The sequence below is a fragment of the Bubalus bubalis genome, chromosome 1 (assembly GCF_019923935.1).
Source record: "Bubalus bubalis isolate 160015118507 breed Murrah chromosome 1, NDDB_SH_1, whole genome shotgun sequence".
Classification (NCBI taxonomy): Eukaryota; Metazoa; Chordata; class Mammalia; order Artiodactyla; family Bovidae; genus Bubalus; species Bubalus bubalis.
The window spans coordinates 182,786,284-182,806,005 of record NC_059157.1 but is presented as its reverse complement, the minus strand read 5'-3'; the positions used below and the strand labels follow the sequence as shown (position 1 = coordinate 182,806,005).

General features: G+C 41.1%; 1 protein-coding gene and 1 pseudogene across 2 annotated transcripts in view; both read right to left on the bottom strand.

Annotated features, from left to right (window-relative positions):
- Positions 1 to 19,722, bottom strand: part of CPNE4 (copine 4) — a 684,585-nt gene that overhangs the window by 475,678 nt on the left and 189,185 nt on the right. The window lies entirely within an intron of this gene.
- On the bottom strand, positions 5,637 to 10,891 carry LOC102415238 (annotated as a pseudogene).

Genomic DNA, 19,722 nt, shown 5'->3' with positions numbered 1-19,722 from the left:
ATTTAAATTTTTTTTAATGTACATAAACTTTAAAAAAAAAGAAATGAAAAACGAGAGGTTACAAGAGACAATGAAGAAATATGAAGGATTATAAGAGACTATTATGAACAACTATATGACAATAAAATGGATAACCTGGAAGAAATGGACAGATTCTTAGAAAAGTTCAATTTTCCAAGATTGAGCCAGGAAGAAATAGAAGCTATAAACAACCCAATTACAAGCACTGAAATTGAAGCTGTGATCAAAAATCTCCCAAAAAGAAAAGTCCAGGACCAGATGGCTTCACAGGAGAATTCTATCAAACATTTAGACAACAGCTAATGCCTATCCTTCTAAAACTTTTAAAAAATTGCAGAAGAAGGAACACTTCCAAACTGATTCTATGAGGCCACTATCACCCTGAAACCAAAACCAGACAAAGACAACACAAAAAAAGACAACTACAGGCCAATATCACTGACGAACATAGATGCAAAAATCCTCAACAAAATTTTAGGAACCAGAATTCAGCAACACATCAAAAAGCTCATACACCATGATCAAGTTGCGTTTATTTCAGGATGCAAGGATTCTTCAATATATGCAAGTCAACCAATGTGATATACCATATTCACAAATTGAAAGATAAAAACCATATAATCATCTCAATAGATGCAGAAAAGGCCTTTGAAAAAATTCAGCACCCATTTATGATGAAAGCTCTTCAAATAATGAGCATACAAGGAAACTACCTCAACATAGTAAAGGTCATATATGATAAGATTACAGCAAACATTATTCTCAGTGGTGAATAAATGAAAGCATTCCCCCTAAGATAGGGAACAAGACAAGGGTGTCCACTTTCACCACTATTATTCAACATAGTTTTGGAAGTCCTAGCTATAGTAATCAGAGAATAAAATAAATAAAAGAAATCCAGATCAGAAAAGAAGTAAAGCTCTCACTGTTTGCAGATGACATGATACTTTACATAGGAAACCCTAAAGATAGTAGCAGAAAATTACTAGAGCTAATCAGTGAATTTAGCAAAGTTGCAGGACACAAAGTCAACACACAGAAATCACTTGCATTTCTATATACTGACAATGAAAAATCAGAATGAGAAATTAAGGAATCAATTCCATCACCATTCAAAAAAAAGAAATAAATATCTAGGACTCTCCTTTGTCTCCTTACCTAAGGAGACAAAAGAACTGTACACAGAAAATTATGACACTAATGAAAGAAATCAAAGACGACATAAACTGATGGAGAGATATTCCATGTTCCTGGGTAGGAAGAACCAATATCATGAAAATGACTACACTATCAAATGCAATCTACAGATTCAATGCAATCCCTATCAAATTACCAATGGCATTTTTCACAGAACTAGAACAAAAAATTTCACAATTCATATGGAAACACAAAAGACCCCGAATAGCCAAAGCAGTCTTGAGAAAGAAGAAAGGAGCTGGAAGAATCAACCTTCCTGACTTCAGATTATTCTACAAAGCTACAGTCATGAAGATAGTATGGTGCTGGCACAAAAACAGAAATATATACCAAAGGAACAAGATAGAAAGCCCAGAAATAAACCTATGCACCTATGGGTATCTTATTTTTAACAAAGGAGGCAAAAATATACAATGGGGCAAAGACAGCCTCTTCAATAAATGGTGCTGGGAAAAATGGACAGCTACATTAAAAGAATGAAGTTAGAACACTTCCTAACACCATACATAAAGATAAACTCAAAATGGATTAAAGACCTAAATGTAAGACCAGAAACTATAAAACCTTTAGAGGAAAACATAGGCAGAACACTTGATGAGATAAATCAAAACAAGATCCTGTATAACCCACCTCCTAGATTAATGGAAATAAAAACAAAAGTAAACAAGTGGGACTTGATTAAACTTAAAAGCTTTTGCACAGCAAAGGAAACTACAAACAAGGTGAAAAGACAACCCTCAAAATGGGAGAAAATAATAGCAAATGAAACAATGGACAGAGGATTAATTTCCAAAATATACAAGCAGCTCATACAACTCGATACCAGAAAAACAAAGAACCCAATCAAAAACTGGGGAAAAGACCTAAACAGACATTTCTTCAAAGAAGACATACAGATGACTAACAAACATAGGAAAAGATGCTCAACATTGCTCATTATTTGAGAAATGCAAATGAAAACTACAGTGAGCTATCACCTCAGACTGGTCAGAATGGCCATCATCAAAATGTCTACAAACAATAAATGCTGGAGAGGGTATGGAGAAAAGGGAACATTCGTGCACTGTTGGTGAAAATGTAAATTGATAAAGCCAGTATGGCAGACTGTATGGAGATTCCTTAAAAAGCGAGGAATAAAACCATCATATGACCCAGCAATCCCACTCTTAGGCATATACCCCAAGGAAACCAAAATAGAAAAAGACACATGTATTCCATTGTTAATTGCAGCACTATTTACAATAGTGGTGAACATACAATAGCTAGAACATGGAAGCAATCTAGATGCCCATCGACAGATGAATGGATAAAGAAATTGTGGTACATATACACAATGGAATATTACTCAGCCATAAAAAGGAACAACTTTGAGTCAATTCTAATGAGGTGGATGAACCTAGAACCTATTATACAGAGTGAAGCAAGTCAGAAAGAGAAAGATAAATATCATATTCTAATGCATATATATGAAATCTAGGAAAATGGTACTGAAGAATTTATTCATAGGGCAGCAGTGGAGAAACAGACATAGAGAATAGATCTATGGACATGGGGAGAGGGAAGCAGGGGGTTAGATGTATGGAAAGAGTAACATGGAAACTTACATTGCCATATGTAAAATAGATAGCCAATGGGAATTTGCTGTATGGCTCAAAAAACTCAATCAGGGGCTCTGTATCAACCTAGAGGGGTGAGACAGGGAAGGAGATGGGAGGGAGGCTCAAAATGGAGGGGATATATGTATACCTATGGCTGGTTCATGTTGTGTTTTGACAGAAAACAACAAAATTCTGTAAAGCAATTATCCTTTGATAAAAATATTAATTAATTAAAAAAAATCCACGTTCAAAGGAGAAACAAGTGACATGTAATAAGACTGGATAACATGGTATGATAAAGTAATTGTTGTTTTGTAAAGTGACCGCTTCCCATTTAGCAAAACAAAATTATATGAATTAATTAAGTTTGCCAAAGTAGATTAAGGGAAGAGTGGCACCCAGGTCCTGACACAGCAGAAAACAAATTTCTGGGATAAAGAATCAAAGTCATCTTCAATGAGAGAGATCAAAGAAAAGAATACAAAGAAAAGGGCAAAATGAGAACAAGATACCACTAAACATTAAAACAAAACATCAAGCATAAAACATGAAGCACAGATACCTCAGCAACTAGTCAGCAACATTCAGGAATTCAGGTGAGAATTGAGAGAGGCGGCTGGTGCTACTGGGAGAGAGGGAAGAGTCTGCTGCCTATGTTCATACAAGAAGCTAAAAGTCACACTCTGAGACAGAAATAGGTTTTCCTGATGCTAGGAAAGAGATGGGAAAAGTGCTGTGACGCTCAGGAAGAACTCACACCCCCACAGCCCTTGGGGAATGGCTGCTGGTGGAGTGGGTAAGAAAAGCTGTAAGGACAAAAAGCACTGGAAGCTGATAAATTGAGAATCCTTGAATTCAGAATGTAGAAATCAAAGGATAAGCAAAACATCAAACAAGTTTCTAGAAGCGAAAAAGAATGGACCCCCACAGTGTAGTCATGGGGGGCCAAAATAAACTCTGCCACTAAGAAACAAAAGGACAAGGAGACAATGTTAAATGAGCCACTCTGAATTTTAACTCCAGTCCCAAGGAAAGCCTGGAGCTGAGATGGCCTGAAGAGGTCCTCTTAGCCAGTCTCAGAAAATTCTAGCAACTTCCCTTGACAGTTTAATAAACCCTCATTTTACAGCTAATTGTCATTTTGGGAAGGTAGGGGTGTTCATTGGATAAAATATTTAATATTCTTCAAAAGATCTTGAATTTTAATTTTGGCTCTACCCCTAACTGGCTCTGTAACCTTGGAAAAATAACATCCCCTCTCCGGACTTCATTTCTTCATTTGTAAAATGAAAGCGATACATCATCCATCTCCCAGTTCCTCCATCCTTTATGTAGATGGGTAATGAACAACAGGTCTTCCTTGGGGGCTCAGTGGTAAAACCTGCAATGCAGGAGATGCAGAAGACATGGGTTTGATCCCTGAGTCAGGAACATCCTCTTGAGGAGGGCATGGTAACCCACTCCGGTATTCTTGCCTGGAGAACCCCACAGATAGAGGAGCCTGTTGGACTATAGTCCGTAGGGTTGCAAACACTTGGACACAACTGAAGCGACAGAGCAGCACGCAATGAACACTATTTTCCTTATAATAATGTTAGAAAGGAAAGTTATGACCAACCCAGACAGCATACTAAAAAGCAGAGACATTACTTTGTCTACAAAGGTCCGTCTAGTCAAGGCTATGGTTTTTCCAGTAGTCATGTATAGATGTGAGAGTTGGAATATAAAGAAAGCTGAGTGCCAAAGAATTGATGCTTTTGAACTGTGGTGTTGGAGAAGACTCTTGAGAGTCCCTTGGACTGCAAGGAGATCCAACCAGTCCATTCTAAAGGAAATCAGTCCTGGGTGTTCATTGGAAGGACTGATGTTGAAGCTGAAACTCCAATACTTTGGCCACCTGATGTAAAGAACTGAGTCATTTGAAAAGACCCTGATGTTGGGAAAGATTGAAGGCAGGAGGAGAAGGGGACAACAGAGGAGATGGTTAGATGGCATCACTGACTCAATGGACATGAGTTTGGGTGGACTCTGGGAGTGGGTGGGACAGGGAGGCCTGGCATGCTGCAGTTCATGGGGTTACAAATAGTCGGACATGATTGAGTGACTGAACTGAACTGAACTGAATGCTTCAAAAACAAATCTCAACAATCACTCTTTAGAATAAAACTTTATCTAGCAATTGTACTTTTAAGAAGGAAATTCTTCTAACTTCTATTTAGTTTTCTGAATTCCACCCCTAAGAATACTGCTACTAGTACCTTAAAAACAAAATCTGTCAAGGATACAGGATTTAAGTTTATGAAACGCATTTGTATCACTTAATGTCTACAATATTAAGGTGAGGAGTGGTGGAAAAGGCTTTTAATTGTCCCCCATATCCATTCTTTTTGTCTTCAGAGGACTCAGCTCCTGGTTTTTGTTGTAACCTATGACCACATCTGAAATGATAATGCCTTTCCCAACCTCCTCACACAGCTAGGTGTGATACTTCTCTAACTTCTGGCAAAAGCAGTGTTATGATTTCCAAAACACATCCTTTAAAACTGGTGGCCATGCATTTCTTTCCCCCATCTCCTTTCTGTTGGCTGAGATGCAGACCAGTTGGTAGAAGTCAAGCAACAACTTGGACCAAAGTAGACACTCCAGGTGAAATATGGCAAAGCAACAGGATAAAATGCCTTGATTCCAAATGACCCCATGAATTTACTTTAGCAGATTCTGGATAATATGTGAGCAAAATAAACTTGTGTTTTGCATAAATAACTAATACTTTTGTTTCCCTTGCAGCCCAAATAATTCCTAACTTATACAAATATAGGAATTAACAGCTTTATTTTACAAATTTAATAAGTTGCTGAAAGTTTCAAGAGAGCTAACATATGAATACAGGACAATTTTTTTTTAAGCACAATACAGCAATTTATTTAGATGTTTAAAATGAATACAAAGGGAAATAAAGATCACAAACTTATACAAAATTGTACAAAGGGAAATAAAGATAACACTACTACAACAGTGTGTCATATATTAGATGGTATAAATGAATACTCCAGGATGGTGTTTAACAAAAATAAAACTAAATATCCAAAAATCAGCACTCATTGGTCTGCTGCTTCAACACAACACATTTCCACACAGATCTAAAAGGTGTCAAAATTAGTAGCTGCAAAGTCAATACTTGCATGTGACATTTAGCTTAAAAGATTTCAGAAAACATCTTAAATACCAGTTTTTGTTTTTATCAGCTGTAATGTCAAGTGTATTCAGAACAAGAAAAATTATATAATACAAGAGAGTCCAGATATATGTCTTATGTGGCTGGTCTCTGTCACGAGATTGTACAAGGTTATGTGCAAAAACTAAGTCTGTCCCTAAGTCCACACTAGTGTAGTTTCAGGCTTTTACTAGGTCAACCAGATACAACGCTTATTACACGGCAAGGACAACATTAAAAAAAGACATGAATCTATGATGGGTATACCATAACAATATCATAAGCCTCACTTGAATAGATCTAAAAGACTGTAATATACATTTCAATTATTCAGAATGAATGCATGAAAAAAAATTGATTTCCCCAAAGTCTACTATACACATTGGACTGGTAGCTTGTGTGTTGGCCCTACACTACCATTTTAATCAGGAGAACATTTCTCAAGGACATCCAACCAGACATTGTTTAACAGAGGGAAAGAAATGTGGAGAAGGCAGATAAAACAAACCTATGCTTTTTCTCGTGTGCATTTATGAGCTACCAGCTTATTGGTTTTTCACATTTAGTTACTGTGTCTGTCACAGAACGTTCTAAAGCAATATCAGCCAATTATGTGTCAGAGACTTAGAAATAACCACTGGGACTGGAGTGGCCACATGTTCCCACAGCCTGACGACCCAGCACTCAAAAGGCAGTACCAGTTAGAACATAGCTTTGCAGTCAAAACTGAAAGGAGAAGAGAGTTTAGGATGCAGCATTTGTCACCAATGCCAGAAAACCTGGCCCTTAAGCCTGTTGGCTGCTCAGTTTAACTCCCATCAAGCTGCCATGCATCAGCTCAGCTACTCCATCAGTCATGTTGTCAAACTGCTCCCCATCCTGTCAGTTGTGCTATTCTGCCACTCAATCTGTGGGGTCGATAAGTGCTCATCATTTTCAGTTGCATTCTTCCACTGTGACTGGTCCTTGGACCAAAACCCTTCAACTTTTCCATAGGAACTATTATTCCATTTCATCTGCTCTCTGTCACCCTGCATAGGAGCCTTTTTTTGGCAGCTGGCTTACTGTTCCTTGCATCTTCACTTTGGGAAGACTCATTGGACCAGGTTCCTGTTTTAATCTCATATGTGTTGTCTTCAAAGTCTAACACTTGTTGGGAACCAGGGCCACCCTCAGATGGAGAAGCACCATCTTTCCACTTAACAACATCATCTTGGCCAACCTCACTATCAGAGGCATAATGCATTAGTTTGGTTGGTTCTTCAGTAAAATGAATACTTTCATATTTTGAACCATCCTCCTCCTTTTGGTCTAGCTTCTCAGATCCTAAAGTATCTTCAGAAATTACCTTCAGTATGTGTTCATCTGGGTTATCACTAGGGATTTTAGACTCAACTTTAAAAACAGGTTTAAAAGATCACTTCCATTGGATTTTTTTTCCAAATTTTCAAAACTGTCTGAGGAACTGTCATCTTCCTTCCCAAGACTGAGCTTTTTGTCTGCTGTTTTACTAGCACTGACTGTGGAATCCTTCTCATCATGATTTTCAAATAGCCACTCAATATCAAAATTCATCTCATACTTAACTTTTTTTTCAATTCTTTCATGTTGAAGCCCAGTAACATACCAGGCTTGTACTTTTCACAGTCTCAGACACACTTCTTCCTCTTTTTACTAAAATGGAAAGCAATGTCACTCTTCCACAACCATAAGCTGGCTGCCAGCTTCTCAATTTCTCTCCTGGTGGGATAGGGTTGTTTGTTGAAATATTTTCTTAGGAAGATTTTCCTGGCTTCATAGGAATCATATTCAAGACCCTTAGGGTCTAGAGCTAAAACAGGTTCCTCAGGCTCTCTTTAAAGAAGCTGGATGAATAGCTATCTTCATCTAACTTTCACTTCTTCAGCAAATGAAATTCCATTTGCTCATAAGTGCACATAACAGGCGCCAGGCATGGTGACTGGTTAAGCACTTGTCTTGTCTTGGGAATTCTGGGTCTTTCCAACACACTTGCAGTAAACCAGCTGCAGAGTGACAGTCAAGGCGTCATGTTGCTGGTATACACACCAAGCCAGTGGATGCACTTGTATGTGATTTTTTTTCTCCACTGGATGAACCATCTGAATAACTTGGTGCCTCTCTCATAAGTGATGTGCAAGTGCATCAGATATGGGTCCTTTTAGGACTGAAAAGTGAAGAGGGCAAAGGGTTTTCCCAACATGTTTTTTATAGGGCACTAAAGCTTGAGGTGAACTTTTAACAGGGATATCTGCCTTTTCCTGCACTTTTGGCTGTGGCTTTGGAGGGATGGGTGGGTTATTTGGGGGCATGGTAAGCAACAGATCATGTCATCCAGTCCCATCACTTCATGGCAAATAGATGGGGAAACAATGGAAACAGTGTCAGACTTTATTTTTCTGGGCTCCAAAATCACTGCAGATGGTGATTGCAGCCATGAAATTAAAAGATGCTTACTCCTTGGAAGGAAAGTTATGACCAATCTAGATAGCATATTCAAAAGCAGAGACATTACTTTGCTAACAAAGGTTCGTCTAGTCAAGGCTATGGCTTTTCCTGTGGTCATGTATGCATGTGAGAGATGGACTGTGAAGAAGGCTGAGCGTCAAAGAATTGATGCTTTTGAACTGTGGTGTTGGAGAAGACTCTTGAGAGTCCCTTGGATTGCAAGGAGATCCAACCAGTCCATTCTGAAGGAGATCAGTCCTGGGTGTTGATTGGAAGGACTGATGCTGAAGCTGAAACTCCAATACTTCAGCCACCTCATGCAAAGAGTTGACTCATTGGAAAAGACTCTGATGCTGGGAGGGATTGGGGGGCAGGAGGAGAAGGGGACAACAGAAGATGAGATGGCTGGATGGCATCACTGACTCAATGGATGTGAGTCTGAGTGAACTCCAGGAACTGGTGATGGACAGGGAGGCCTGGCGTGCTGTGATTCATGGGGTCACAAAGAGTCAGAGACAACTGAGCAACTGAACTGAACTGAAGCAACAGATTCAGTGGGAGCATCCCTCAGGTTATATGTGGTTACAAGGAGATAGATGTTAGTATGACTACCCTGCTGCAATGCCAAATCAAAATTCAGAGTAGAATCTGTTTTAGGTCCCATCTCTTCATTAACGTGAACCATCCACATGTGTGTCACCATCTTTTCCATACCATTGAAGGTTGACCAGCAATATGGACATGACAGACCATGAGTTAACATATGGTTGAGCAGTGTCTGTGGGCAAATAGTGATTACAGTAGAGGCATTTGATAGTCAAATTGTGTATTTTCATAATGTAGTTGGCTACTGCTGGGACTTTCAGCTTTATGTTCTTTTCCAAAGTGCACACTATATACATTGTCAGGAAAAAGCTCATTACAGAACGTACATATTTTCCACTTGAGTTGAGGAAGTATTGGGTGGTGAAGGGCCAGTGACAGCTGCAGTCAGCTTGGAGCTGGACTGACCTAATACTCTGGATGCCTGTGACTAGGAGAGGAAAGGAGACTTTAACTGGCCTGAAGAGAGAGACGGGCATTTGGAGACTGTTGTGAGTATGTTGCTGGTGCCTGGATCCTCTGTTTTGACCCAAGACAGTAAGATCTTCCATTTCCACTTGGAAGTAACTGCTTAACAAACCGAGACTACTGAGGGATGGAAACAGATGTCTTGCCACCTAGCCCCAGTCTCAATGACTGACCAACACATGGCCCTGGCCTACAGATTTAACTCCATAGTTTTCCTGCTCCAGGTGAACATTGGACATCATGTTGACACCTACTGAATTTAAGTTAGGCTCTGGTATTAAGTTGATTTACCATCTGCTATGATGGAAAAGACCTGACTTTTCCAGAAGCGAGGGAACCAATTCTTGATTGGAGTCCCATGCCCTTCTTCTCTTGAGGTTTGGGAGCAATTAGCATCAAGGGTTTGGATCTGGGAACCACCAAACTTGTATGACCAATCATGACAGTGATCTGATAAGCCTGTGTGTTCGTGGTCTTCAATGACATGTTGTACCAAAGCTCCGCAGGACTTTGGCATAAAAAGGCATCGCTTGCAGTGAATACTACTTTCTTCTCTGGCATTTGTGTCTAAAGGGCTTGAACCACTGAATGATTTTTCTCCTGCCCTTGCTATGTAAAGTGCTACCACATGCTGAAAATGTTTCCTGTAGATGTGCTTCCTAACTACTTCTTAAAGAGGATCTCGGTACAGCTTGCTCTACACTGAAAACCTGCTTAGGTTTAAGGCCATCACTTTTGCTTTTATTTTTGAATGTGCTGAGGCTACCTGCTGTGCTGGTATTTGGAGCATGGAATATTTTAATGTGTTTCCAAAGTCTTTTTGTCTGCACTGAACATACAGTAGGGGCAACTAAGGAGAATCCTATTTTCAAAGTCTTCACTATGGACATTCCAGAAATGACTTTTGTAGGCAGAGAAAAACTTTAAAGAAAATGGGCAAGCACTTCAGCAAAAAGGTTTTGTCCAACAATCCTGGTTTTTTGTACGCAAAGGGTCTCATAGCCTTACATCCTCCCATGTAGTGTTTTTCAAATAAGTATTTAGGTTCAAACTGTTTAAAGTCTTCTAAGTTTTCTTCACAGTATTCCAACCCAATGTCACTAAGTATTTTTTTCAGTTTTCTGGGCATTTCTTAAAATGCCAGGATTGCTGACAGGAAGTTGGAACATAGTTTCGGTGTGAATTGACAATGTGGTCCAAAGAGCAAGGTAGGAACGGAGTCCAGATGCTCAAAATGGTAGTACAGGGCATAACCAATAAGCCACCTATCAGTTCTGCTGCTGCTGCTAAGTCACGTCAGTCATGTCCGACTCTGTGCGACCCCATAGACGGCAGCCCACCAGGCTCCCCCATCCCTGGGATTCTCCAGGCAAGAACACTGGAGTGGTTTGCCATTTCCTTCTCCAATGCATGAAAGTGAAAAGTGAAAGTGAAGTCACTCAGTCCTGTCTGACTCTTAGTGACCCCATGGACTGCAGCCCACCAGGCTCCTCCGTCCATGGGATTTTCCAGGCAAGAGTGCTGGAGTGGGGTGCCATCGCCTTCTCTGACCTATCAGTTCAATTCAGTTCAGTTCAATTGCTCAGTCGTATCCGGCTTTTTGTGACCCCATAGACTACAGCACGTCAGGCCTCCGTGTCTGTCACCAACTCCTGGAGTTTACTCAAACTCATGTCCATTGAGTCCATGATGTCATCCTCTGTCGTCCCCTTTTCCTCTTGCCTTCAATCTTTCCCAGCATTAGGGTCTTTAAAAATGAGTCAGCTTTTCGCATCAGATGGCCAAAGTATTGGAGTTTCAGCTTCAACATCAGTCCTTCTGATGAACATTCAGGACTGATTTCCTTTAGAATGAACTGGTTGGATCTCCTTGCAGTCCAAGGACTCTCAAGAGTCTTCTCAAACACCACAGTTCAAAAGCATCAATTCTTTGGTGCTCAGCTTTCTTTATAGCCCAGCTCTCACATCTATACATGACCACTGGAAAAAACATAGCCTTGGCTAGACGGACCTTTGTTGGTGAAGCAATGTCTCTGCTTTTGAATATGCTATCTAGGTTGGTCATAACTTTTCTTCCAAGGAGTAAGCATCTTTTTATTTCATGGCTGCAGTCACCATCTGCAGTGATTTTGGAGCCCCCCAAAATAAAGTCTCTCACTATTTCCACTGTTTCTCCATCTGTTTGCCATGATGTGATGGGACTAGATGCCATGATCTTAATTTTTTGAATGTTGAGCTTTAAAGCCAACTTTTTCACTCTCCTCTTTCAAGTTCATCAAGAGGCTCTTTAGTTCTTCTTCACTTTCTGCCATAAGGGTGGTGTCATCTGCATATCTGAGGTTATTGATATTTCTCCCAGCAATCTTGATTCCAGCTTGTGTTTCATCCAGCCCAGTGTTTTTCATGATGTACTCTGCATATAAGCTAAATATAACTTAACAAGAAGGCGATGGCACCCCACTCCAGTACTCTTGCCTGGAAAATCCCATGGTGGGAGAAGCCTGGTGGGCTGCAGTCCATGGGGTCGCTAGGAGTCGGACACGACTGAGTGACTTCACTTTCACTTTCACGCATTGGAGTAGGAAATGGCAACCCACTCCAGTGTTCTTGCCTGGAGAATCGGTGGGCTGCCGTCTCTGGGGTCTCACAGAATCAGACACGACGGAAGCGACTTAGCAGCAGCAACCTATAGGCCACCTATCAGTTCAGTACAAAAAGTACAACCCTGTGCATCATGGTGCAAAAGATGGGGCCTAGGCTTCGCATTGTGCATCTCAGACCTTGACTAGGCTTAAAGGCGCACGCTGGGCCGGAGTGCTCTGGGGCCCTGTGGCTGCTGCAGGAGCAGAGGGCGGATGGAGGTGGCATGGTACTGATGGCAGGGAGGGCACGCCCAGGGCCTCTTTGCGTTCTAGGTCGGCAGACTCACCAGCTTCCGGCTCGTGTTCCAGCGCGAGTAGATCCCTCCAGTCTCCGCACTGGTGGCTGCGGTGGCAGCATCGTTGATCGGTGCAGAGGAGAGGAGGGAGGAGATGGAGGGTGTGGGAGAGGCGGTTTCACCGGCACAGGCAGGTGGGCGGTGGCGGCTGCCGCAGCACTTCTATACCTCCTCAGTAGCGGGGACGGAGAGAGCGAGCTGTGTCTGAGGAGATGCCAAAATCCCCTTTAACTCTGTCTGCGGGAGGGGGAGGGGTCACAAGATGGCGGCAGCCGGATGTGGTCATGGATCCTGGCGGGCACTGGTAGCCGTGGTGGCGGCAGCGGCAACATAAGTGGGGTGGGGGGCTGCTCCCGCGTCTCCCCCTCGGCAGCTAATACTAGCGCCTCTGAAAACTCCTGAACTTGCCCTAGCGAGAATGGCGGCTAAGAAAGCGAATACAGGAAAATTTTGATACCCAAGCCCAATGAACTTCTTACTTCTCTCTAAACAGATACAAGCAACCATTAGTAGATTTAAGCTGAAATATACTCTTTAAAATGGAATTCATCATAGACCAGAACAGCTCAGAGGCAGCTCATGTTGCCCTGAACTTGAAAAACACTGGGCTCCCATGAAAAGTTAATGGGGACAATTACCTCTCTAAAATTGAGGGGACGTTGGATTCCACCTCTATGAAGGGCTCTTATTCTTCTCAAACCGTCTAAGTAAGGAATAGAACTCATCCTTGCTATTCTTTAAAAATGAGTTCCAGAATGGATCATGTCTATCATTTTTTTGTTTTTTAGGTAAAATGCCAGTGTTTCTCATAGTAATCATATTTTCTTTAAGAAGTAAGTAGATGGCACCTCAGATGCCAAGAGCAGCTGGAGCAGCTTATTCACAAGAAACAGTAGAGATGCCAAAGCCCACTGGGAGCTCAGGTTTTCAACTTAAGGAAGACTTGCAGGCCATGTATCCTCTACTGCTGCATATTTTATATTTTACAGTAATGGAATATTTTTAGACAAAAGTATGAATAAAAGACATTGCTGGGTTTCTTTGTACAAGACATTGTATATATTTATTTAATTATGGTTTTATTGTTTCTGTAGCCCAATTCTAACTATATAGATGCTATAGTTCTATGTTGGGAGAAGGAAAGGGGAGAGAATATTATTCCAAGACCCCCAAGAAAGGTCTTGATTTTATTAATCATTCCTATATATTTACATTCATATTTATCAGGAGTGTGCAGTATGCCAGGCACTCCGATATTGGTAATATGATACTAAAAGATACATATGGACCTTTGTCTTATGGGTTATGAAGTTAGAAGGTGAATATAACAAATAGGCAAGCAGTAAAATATGGCATTTCCTGTAACCTGAAAAGTATAAGAAAGTACATGTAGGAGTCCCGAGGAAGCACAGTCTGGAATCAAGATTGCTACATAACTTATAATGCAGAGTACATAATGAGAAAGGCTGAGCTGGAAGAAGCACAAGCTGGAATCAAGATTGCCGGGAGAAATATCAATAACCTCAGATATGCAGATAACATCACCCTTATGGCAAAAAGTGAAGAATAACTAAAGAGCCTCTTGATGAAAGTGAACGAGGAGAGTGAAAAAGTTGGCTTAAAGCTCAACATTCAGAACACTAAGATCATGGCATCTGGTCCCATCACTTCATGGCAAATAGATGGGGAAACAGTGGAAACAGTGGCTGACTTTATTTTTCTGGGCTCCAAAATCACTGCAGATGGCGACTGCAGCCATGAAATTAAAAGATACTTAATCCTTGGAAGGAAAGTTATGACCAACCTAGATAGCATATTCAAAAGCAGAAACATTACTTTGCCAACAAAGGTCCGTCTAGTCAAGGCTATGTTTTTTCCACTGGTCATGTATGGATGTGAGAGTTGGACTGTGAAGAAGGCTGAGTGCCGAACTTTTGAACTATGGTGTTGGAGAAGACTCTTGAGAGTCCCTTGGACTGCAAGGTGATCCAGCCAGTTCTTCCTAAAGATCAGTCCTGGGTATTCGTTGGAAGGACTGATGTTGAAGCTGAAACTCCAGTACTTTGGCCACCTGATGCAAAGAGCTGACTCATTTGAAAAGACCCTGATGCTGGGAGGGATTGGAGGCAGGAGGAGAAGGGAATGACACAGGATGAGATGGCTGGATGGCATCCCTGACTTGATGGACATGGGTTTGGTTGAACTCCGGGAGTTGGTGATGGTCAGGGAGTCCTGGTATGCTGCAATTCATGGGATTGCAAAGAGTCGGACATGACTGAGCGAGTGAACTGAATTTGGCAAAGAAGGAAGGAAAACTGAAATTTGGCGGGAACGTGTTGGGGAAAGTTTCTCAAAGAAGTGACAGTTAAGCTAAAATCTACGCATGATGAGTAGGAGATGACCTGGATGATGAGAAGATTGTCCTCAGCAGAATAAACTGCATGGGTGACTGTTTAGGAGCATCTCAATGGTATCAGGACAAGATACTAGCCTAGATCCCATTTGGCTACCTTACCCAAAATGGGCAAAATAACACTTCTTACTAGGATTTGCACAATTCAGACTTGAAGAATATAGAGAAAACCACTAGGCAATCCAGGTATGACCTAAATCAAATCCCATATGGTTATACAGTGGAAGTGACAAATCAGTTCAGTCCAGTTCAGTTGCTCAGTTGTGTCCAAGTCTTTATGACCCCATGGACCACAGCATGCCAGGCCTCCCTGTCCATCCCCAACTCCTGGAGTTTACCCAAATTCATGTCCATTGAGTCAGTGATGCCATCCAACCATCTCATCCTCTGTCATCCCCTTCTTCTCCTGCCTTCAATCTTTCCCAGCATCTGGGTCTTTTCAAATGAGTCAGCTCTTTGCATCAGGTGGCCAAAGTATTGCAGTTTCAGCATCAACATCAGTCCTTCCAATGAGCACTCAGGACTGATTTCATTCAGGATGAACTGGTAGGATCTCCTTGCAGCCCAAAGACTCTCAAGACCTAAATCAAATCCCATATGATTATACAGTGGAAGTGACAAATAGATTCAAGGAATTAGATCTTGTAGAGTGCCTGAAGAACTACTGACGGAAGTTCCTAACATTTTACATGAAGCAGGGATCAAGAACATCCCCAAGAAAGAGAAATGCAAAAAGGCAAAATGGTTGTCTGAGGAGAACTTACAAATAGATGAAAAAAGAGAAGCAAAAGGCAAAGGAGAAAAGGAAAGATATACCCGTCTGAATGTAGAGTTCCAAAGAATAGCAAGGAGAGATAAGAAAGCCTTTTTGAACAATGCAAAGAAATAGAAGAAAACAGTAGAATGAGAATGACTGGCAATCTCTTCAAGAAAATTAGAGATACCAAGGGAACATTTCATGCAGAGATAGGCACAGTAAAGGACAGAAACGGTATGGACCTAACAGAAGCAGAAGTTATTAAAAAGAGGTGGCAAAAACACACAGAAGAACTACACACACAAAAAAAGATCTTAATGACCCAGATAACCATGATGGTTTCATCACTCACCTCGAGCCAGACATCCTGGAATGTGAAGTCAAGTGGGCCTTAGGAAGAATCACTATGAACAAAGCTAGTTGAGGTGATAGAATTCCAGCTGAGGTATTTCAAATCCTAAAAGATGATGCTGTGAAAGTGCTGCACTCAATATGCCAGCAATTTTGGAAAACTCAGCAGTAGCCACAGGACTGGAAAATGTCAGTTTTCATTTCAGTCCCAAAGAAGGCCAATGCCAAAGAATGTTCAAACTGCCATGCAATTGGACTCATTTCACATGCTAGCAGGGTGATGCTCAGAGTCCTTCAGGCTGGGCTTCAGCAGTATATGAACTGAAAACTTCCAGATATACAAGCTGGATTTAGAAAAGGTAGAGGAATCAGGGATCAAATTGCCAACATCCATTGCATTATAGAAAAAGCTGCAGGATTCCAGAAAAACATCTACTTCTTCGTTGACTATACTAAAGATTTTGATTGTGTGGATCACAACAAAATGTGGAAATTTCTTAGAGAAAGGGAATACCAGACCATCTTACCTGCCTCCTGTGAAGCCTGTGCAGGTAAGGAAGAAGCAGTTGGAGCCAAACATGGAACAACGGACTGGTTCAGAATTGGGAGTGGCATGTGTGAGGGCTGTGTATTGTCACTCTGTGTATTTGACTCATATGCAGAATACATCATGCAAAATGCCAGGCTGGATGAATCACAAGCTGAAATCAAGATTGCCAGAAGAAATGTCAGTAACCTCGGATGTGCACATGACACCACCCTTATGGCAGAAAGCGAAGAGGAAATAGTCTCTTGATGAGGGTGAAGGAGCTGGCTTAAAACTCAACATCTAAAAATGTGAGATCACAGCATCAGGCCCCATCACTTCATGGCAAATAGATGAGAAAACAATGAAAACAGTGACAGACTTTTTATTTTCTTGGGCTCCAAAATCACTGTGGATGGTGACTACAGCCATGAAATTAAAATATGCTTGCTCCTTGGAAGAAACGCAATGACAAACCTAGACAGCATATTAAAAAGCACAGACATTACTTTGCTGACAAAGGTCCAAATAGTCAAAGCTATCATTTTTCCAGTAGTCCTGTATGAATGTGAGAGCTGGACAGTAAAAAAAAAAGCTGAGTGACAAAGATTGATGCCTTTGAACTGTGGTGCTGGAGAAGACTCCTGAGGGTTCCTTGGACAGCAGGGAGATCAAACCAGTAAATCCTGAAGAAAATCAATCCTCACTTTTCACTGGAAAGACTGATGCTAAAGCCGAAGCTCCATTACTTTGGCCTCCAGTGCAATGAGCCGACTTACATAGCCTAGAGGGACACATAAGAAATGGTCCTTATCCTTGAGGAGAAACAAACTTTGTCAACAGAGGCAGTCTGGGCTTAAGTTGATGGTATGAGAGTTGCAGCTGTTAATAATCAAGCATGAACAGGACACAGTGTGATCTTTAAAGACAAGTAGTCTTAATTCTGGGGCTTCCCAGGTGACTCAGTGGTAAAGAATCTGCCTGTCAATGCAAGAGATGCAGGAGAAGCTGGTTTGATCCCTGGGTTGGAAGATTCCCTGGAGGAGGAAATGGCAACCCATTCCAGTATTCTTTCCTGGAAAATCCCATGGACAGAGGAGGCTGGAGTTGCTAAGAGTCGGACATGACTGAGCATGGTTACAGTTGTAATTCTAAGGAGAAAGGACAAGAAGGCAGTAGGTAAGAGGGTCAAGGGACAGCAAGGAGAAGTCAAAAAGAGGTATGTTTGGTAAACTCTGCATGAGCAGTTAACCAACAAAGGCTGCACGTACTTATTTATTTTATTTAATGTTGCTAACTTTCATGTTTCATTAGTTTTGTGTGGTAGCACATTATTCATCCAACTAATTTCTCTTAAATGTTCTGATGAATGAATGCTAGTTAATGATGGTGCCAGAAACGGGAAGGTTTCTATCTAGAAGTCATTTAGCTCAGCAGCAGACATCACACTGAGCCATGTTTAGAGACACACAGGATGCAGTGGGGTACCTTTGGGAACATCCAACTTGGGAACAATTCAATAAATGCCTCCTAGGAAAAATCAACCAAATTGAATGGCCTTTGCAAAGAGGTCTTAGTGATTCTGAGTATGATTGAGAGTGGGAAAAGATAAGGGGTTGGGAGACCAATTATTAAACCACCTTAAAAGTCTAAGAAGAAACTTCTACAAGTCTAGAGTGAGGGCAAAGGAGATATAAAAGAATGAATGAAGAAAAAAAAAATACTGCAGAGTTTGACTGGATAAAGTAGGGAGAATAAGAGAGAAAGAACTAGCAAGAAGAAGATATTTGTAAGGGGTACTTAGAAGCTGATGGTGGCTAAGGGCTATATAACTTTGCTGAGTTAAGACAGAACAGGATGACATGCTCCCAGGAGGTGATCTCAGATAGAAAATAAGGATCAATTGGTATTTTTCCTAAAAAGAAGAGTTGAGGGGATTTCAATATGATATAGCAAGGAAAGACTGAAGAGATCTTTAGAAGAAGACTGTATTTTTGGTGTCAGCATCAAGAATTCTTCTTGATTCTTCAGAATGATGCAGAGAGCCAGGTGAGCAGCTTTGGAGTAGGGTTGCTGATATAAGGCATTTCCTTCCCCACCATTTCACACTCGGGCCCTGTGATACAGTCCTGTGGCAACAGGAAACTGACTACCCAGAGCATCTCAACACTTTCTGTGTGTCCAGACAGAGGAGAAGGGAGGATGAGCGTGGGCAGACTAGCCTCAGAATGCCGGACTCTATTCCTCCCATTGTCAGCCTGACTTTCTTCTGAAAGAGAAAGACTTGGTAAACAGAGACTCTACCATTCAAAGAAAATTAAACACAATGAACTATAGGCACTTTTCTAGACATAAATCTACCTTAAGACTCTGGGACTATTTTTTAATCTGAAATAACCTTCCTCTCTTCTTCATTGATGAAATTCTTCTGGGTCTTCAGAATCCATCAGGAATACCATCCCCTCTAAGAATATTTTCTGACTACCTTGTACCCTAAGCATGGATTGAGTTAGATAATGTGGCAGATGACATTTTCCAAAGATGCCTGCACTGATATATATCCCACTGCACACGACCTTCCTTATATCATGACACTGACATTTCTCCAAAGAGAGGTGGGAAATTGGTTCCCCTACACTGACCTAAGTAGATCTTTGTCATGTCTCAGAAAAACATTGTGATGGAAGTACATGGCAGGTGAAACTAGGTCATAAGAGGCATGTGGCTTCTGCCTGGCTCTCTCTTGGCATAAATGCCTTAGGAACCCAGATGCCATGTTTTGAAGAAGCTCAGACTGTATGAAGAGATCATATGTTCTGAGCCAGAGCCCCAGCTCGGCCCCCAGCCAACATATCCCACATATGAGTGAATGAACCTTCAAGTGATTTCAGCCCTTAGCCTTCAAATTTTCTACTAAAGACTTCAGACATTGTAGAGTAGGGACAAACTCTCTCTGAGGTGCCCTGCCTTAATCCTTTACCAACAGAAAAGATGAGAGATAATAAATAATTTTTATTACCTTATGCCATCTTTCACGACTCTACAGTACTCATTTTAATGAAATCATTGGTCTTATCACACTATATTATAATCTGATTACTTTATCAATCACAAGATTGGGAAATCTCAAAGGGCCGGAACCATGTCTTTTTACTTGTATGTCTCCAAGAC